Genomic DNA, 5,533 nt, shown 5'->3' with positions numbered 1-5,533 from the left:
TCTGGTAGAACTGCACCTAATCTCTTTATTTCTGTTTGACCAGAATCTATCTCTACGAAATGCTGGTCACAGGCAGACTAGGAAGTCAGGATTCTCTCCTGTCCCCATTCTTCTGTCTCTGTGGTGTCTCACCCCCTTGGTGATCAGTGCCAGTATACTTTCCCTCTTATCATCTCTCCTGCTATAAAGAAGAGATCTAATGTCAAGAATTATACTTTAGTGCTCGCTTTGGCAGCATATATACTAAAATTGGAATGATACAGAAAAGATTAGCATGGCCCTGCGGAAGGATGACACGCAAATTCATGAAGCATTCCATATTTAAAAAAAAAAAAGTTATACTTTATTGTCAATGTAAGTTAACATTTTCATATTCCTAGATATATCCCCAGGCTAATGATGGACTTTTTGTAACAAGTTAAAAAAAAAAAAAAAGAGGAAAAATTACACTAATTTGAGATCAGCTATTTGTCAGAAGCTATGCCCATTTACATCTACAATATGACTTTCTATATTATTATTTGAACCATTTTTTTTTTTCCAAAGAAAATCCCAAATCTTTATTCTCTAGTTAAAGTTTCAAAGCTGAGCCAGAGTTTGAACCCAGTCACATAGGTCCATGTATTTTTGCAATCTCACCATGGCGTGTGGTTCTTCTTATTAGGGCAATGCTCTCTTGTATTCCACTTGTCAAGCTCCACCTAGCTTTCTGGAACCTTCTCCATTGCATGGTTTCCTTCTTCCCTGTAGTTCCCATAGCAATGAGTCTGTGCCACAAAAATTATGTCACTGTATATTAACACTATGTTATAGTGATGGTTTCATTTGTATCTGCCAACTTTATAATGACACTGCTGCTGTTTCAGACAAAGAACTACATACCTTGTCTTTAAAATTATACCCAGAGACCCTGGACTACAGTTTCACACATAATAAATAGGTAGTGAATCCTTGACGTTCTGAGGATGTATTAGATATGATGGGATGGGACTGGATCTCCAGAGCAGATTGGAGAGAATAAGAAGAAAGAAAAACAGATCCCCTTGACAGATTTTTTTTTTCCTAGGGTGTTTGGGAAGGTCCTAACTATCTTATCTGTCTTACATTAAAGCAGCTACTTGGGAACATCTTATTTTCTAACTGTCTCATTTGTAAATGGCACATCCTAGAACTGTGCAATGTAGGGGTGGCCCTGTCCACCCAACATACCTTCCTAATGATGGTCAAAGTTAATGGAGATAAGCCCAGTGCTTGTAAGAGAATAACAGAGCAGTGGAAATACGGGGGTCTCTCCACACCTACGTGACTTCACCACATTCTGCCTTTGGTTTTACCAGCACAGACATTGTTTCATTGATGCCCTGACTTGAGAAAATTCTCACATAGGACAGTTTTGGCTACTCATAGCAGCAAACCAAGGTGAACACAGAAACATGGTGAAATGATCATAAGATGATTTTAGCTTATGGGAAAGATGACTGCTGACATGTGGCTCATGGGTTTACACTTTAAAGACCCCCGTTATTATTGTTGACCAATCAAATTCTCAAGACAGCCACTTTTAAGTATTCATGGTTGGGGTACATTTTCAAGTTATAAAGATGTTCTCTGAAGGAAATGCTGGCCACAAAAGGCACAAGGTATAAAGGATCACAATATCTCCATCACTTATTGGGACATCATGAGCAGGAAGCATATACCATTAGATAGGAAGCAAAAGCCAGGCTATAGGAAACATACCTGTGGGGATCTAGATGTACCCAATATTGTGATAAGTGCATGGGACAGAAGGAAGAATAAGTCATAATTCCTGCATATGGGAGGTCATCACCAAGGAGAATGACAGACATATAAAGAGGCCATTTAGATATGACATAGCAATTGCTATGACATGGTGTGCAGAGATCAGACTTTGATGAGTTAATCTCAGGGAAATATTTTTGGATTAAATCCTCTAGCTACTCCTGAATGTGGTTAAGGTGAAAAGAATGACTCTGAAGACAAGGGTGTTAAGAAGGGCCTGCTAGACAGAGTTACAATGTAGGCAAAGCTACAGAGGTATGTTTAGGGCACAATGAACTCTTGGTATTATTAGATCTTGGCCAACACATCATTGTTGGGGGACAAATTAGCTGAATATCACCACTGCACTGCACACTTAGAGAAAACTGAAGCTAAATATAGGGTTCGAGATAAAAGAAGTTAATACCAAAGCAAAAGTCTGGTCTTATGAACTGAGCCAGAACGAAACAATGGCTTAAGAGGGATATAAGAGTTATATATTCAAGTCCTCAGGATACAAGTCCCAGAACTGATAGGCAAAGGAGGAGATTTGGGGAAAAAAAAAAAAAAGACATAGAAGATCAGTAGCTATAACTAGAGTAAGGGAACTTAATTAAATCTCATTAGAGAATTTCTTGATTCAGTTAAGTTTGAGATAGTGACATGAAATTTCTCTGAGTCCATAGATTGTGGGCATTAGCTGTGAGAAGCTGGGAAAGGTGTAGATTTGGGGATGCCACTGTCCATTCTTCTAGGATCTTTATAGGATGCTAGGGAAGATCAAGACTTCATTTTACCCACCGCAAGTACGTGCAATACAGATGAATTTCATGAGAGTGATTGCAGAAACGAACAATTGGTGGATATTAACATCTTTATCCATTCATTTCAGTTCCATGGACATCCAGCCAGGTTATTTCTGAGATATAATAAAGGGACAAATGGAGATGTATGTATTAGTATTAAATGCAGAGTGTGTGACCACACCCTTTTTCCTGAGAATTTTATGTTCCTTTAGTAGGTCAGAGCACTGTGGAAGCAGGTGGACGCAAACCCTACATTAACCGCTCTGAGAGCAGCTTGGAGACTTCTGATTGAATGAGCATTTGTGATGTACACCCTGTTGACATTTTCCTTGAAAATGTCTCTCAAAATGCCCACTTGACTCAGGATTCACTGTTGAGTTGATGGGGAAGATGCTCAGGACAAGTGGTTATAACCTAGGCTTAAATGGCTCAAACCCGATACAGATCTGAAACAGTTCATGCTCGTGGAGCCAGATCCCCTTATCTGGAGCTCTGCTCGAGAAGCTGCAAGAACCAGCTCCCCTATGAAATTATGTCTGGAGTCTCTGGGCTCAATACAGTCTCATTGTTCTCTCATCGTCAAAAAGCCCCTATTGCCAGAAATACCCTCAGCACCGTGGGTTCCAGAAATAACCTGGCTGGATGTATAACTTCTAGAAAAGTCTGAGGAAAGTTGCCTGTCCTCGGGGCCCTCTATACAGGAAAGGGCTCTAAAATTAGAAATGTTGTCTCCTAAGTCGTTATCTATGGTGCACTTCTCATTTTCTATGTTATTTCTCAGAATATTTGGGATTCTATATTAGGGAAGGCTGTCTCTCCACCATATTGTAGCACGTTAGGCTTTTTCTCAAGTCACAGTCAAAACAAAAATCAGGACAAAGGATATTATTATTTGTATAGGAGATGCTATAAAGAAGCTCTCTGATTAGTGAAATGTATTTGAGAATCCCTGGAAGACCTCTCATTGATCATATTTCCCTTGTTCATTTCTAAGGCCATAAGCACATTCAAGTAAAAGTTGCAAGAATAAAATTTAGAAGCAGCCACTGCCATCTCTGGAGCCGGTAGTGCCTATCTAGTCAGGTCAGAGACAGACTCGGGCGTTCCTAATCATCTTGAATATGCCTCTTTGAGATTCATTTTGATGCAATTAAAAGGGACTGCCTTCCCTGGGCCATGTGGCTCAGTTGGCTAGAGTGTATTTTCCTGCACAGAGGGGTTGTGGGTTTGATTCCTGGTCAGGGTATATAGCCAGTTTAGTTGCAGGTTCAATCACTGGTCGGGGTGTGTCTGGGAGGCAACTGATCAATGTTTCTTTTTCACATTGATATCTCTCTCTCTCTCTCTCTCTCTCTCTTTCTCTCTCTCTCTCTCTCTCTCTCTCTCTCTCTTCCTCTTCCCTCTTCCCTCTGTAGAATCAATGAAAAACATCCTCAGCTGAGGGAAAAAAAGGCACTGCCTTTCTATAGGGGACACATTCACAAATAACTCAAATTATATTCATAAATATTATTCAAGGAGACATGAAAAGCTTCCATGGATGGAGTAGGAACCTTAGCACTCACCCATTTAGGTCTTCTTCCAAATTCATGACGGCCTCGTTTCTGAGACCACCCCACCTTATTATTTGGGTGGAGCCACACAGCTGGCTCTGGCCCCTGTTGCGGATGGAATTGGTGTGTCACTTCCTGCCAGAGAACGTGGTTGCCCATGTGCGATCTTTTCTGCCAATGCAATTGTGGAAGTGCCATTTCAACAAGCGCTGCCCTGGCTACTGACCCATCACGAGAAGGACAGTGCTCTGGAGAGTGGCCCAGACCCACAGCAGACTTCCTGCGAGTGAAGAATACATTGTGTTTAGCCACTGAAATGTTTTGTCTGCAGCATAAGTCTGCTCTAGCTGGAATGACAGAAGTGCTGTGAGGTGTTGTTTGCAAAGGATTTTGATCATGGATAGTTGAAGTAGAAAAAATATTAAAAAAAAAAAATGCATGGGTAAAATCATAAAGACTGGGCAAGTATAGTTTTCATTGTGGACAAAATGGACAATTATACTTGACAGACAATACAGTGAGAAGCAGATAATTAGCCAGAGGACATAGATTAGAATGCTAGCACTGGATTCATACTCAATCCTGTTGGCAACAGATAATCATCTATTGTAGTGAGGTGCATATTGAGAAGAAAATTTAAGGTGAGAAGAGACTGGCAAAAAAAAAAAAAAAAGGAATATTTTTTAAAAAAGTCTAGGTAAGAATAATAACATCTATAACAGAATGGGGATAGAAGGAATGGAAAGTAGGACATATATAAAGGACATACGTTAATTAAGTCTATTCTAATTAAATGGAAGAGCAAAACAATTTGTTTAACTCGACAACAAACTGTTGGGGTGAGGGAGAGAGGATGTCTCCAGAAGCTGTGGTGAAGGCTGTTAGAGTACAGGGACAGTGTTAGTTAAATCAACCTTATGTACCAGCCCATGCGCCTAACATCTTGTCTACGGGATACTCTCCTTTGGGTTTTAAGCAAATAATTGATTTCAGAGTACAACCTATTTCTAAGATGGGAATGTCCTTTCTGGAGAAGATGAAAATGATATATCCCCAGCCCTCACTTTGCCTCAACTCAGAATATTGATCCATATTATATTTGGGATGATCTCAGCATACTGCATATCAATCCACGTGATTCATGTCAGTTTGCCCGGCTAGCACATACATACGCATGGCAAATGGCCACCTGCTGTCCACACAGATTTTCCCCAGGTCAGTTTGTGCGTGGAGCAGACATGCAGATCCTCTCCAATTCACAAATATTAAAGGAACAAGAGAGAAGGAGGTTGCTAGGAAATAGAGAGTGAAAGTTCTTCTAAAGCCATAAGGTAGCTAAGGTTCAAAAGAATGTTGGAGGCAACAAGAATGAATGGTTAAGAGTATAGTTTG

At 40.2% G+C, this 5,533-nt stretch overlaps 1 non-coding gene across 1 annotated transcript; it reads left to right on the top strand.

Annotated features, from left to right (window-relative positions):
• Positions 1-219: 219 nt before the first annotated feature.
• LOC118619402 lies at positions 220-325 on the top strand. Its single transcript, XR_004957182.1, has one exon. It is a non-coding gene; the product is annotated as a U6 spliceosomal RNA (small nuclear RNA).
• Positions 326-5,533: the final 5,208 nt, after the last annotated feature.

Source organism: Molossus molossus, unplaced genomic scaffold, assembly GCF_014108415.1.
Source record: "Molossus molossus isolate mMolMol1 unplaced genomic scaffold, mMolMol1.p scaffold_m16_p_6, whole genome shotgun sequence".
NCBI classification, from domain to species: Eukaryota; Metazoa; Chordata; class Mammalia; order Chiroptera; family Molossidae; genus Molossus; species Molossus molossus.
This window is presented reverse-complemented; position numbering and strand designations above follow the sequence as displayed.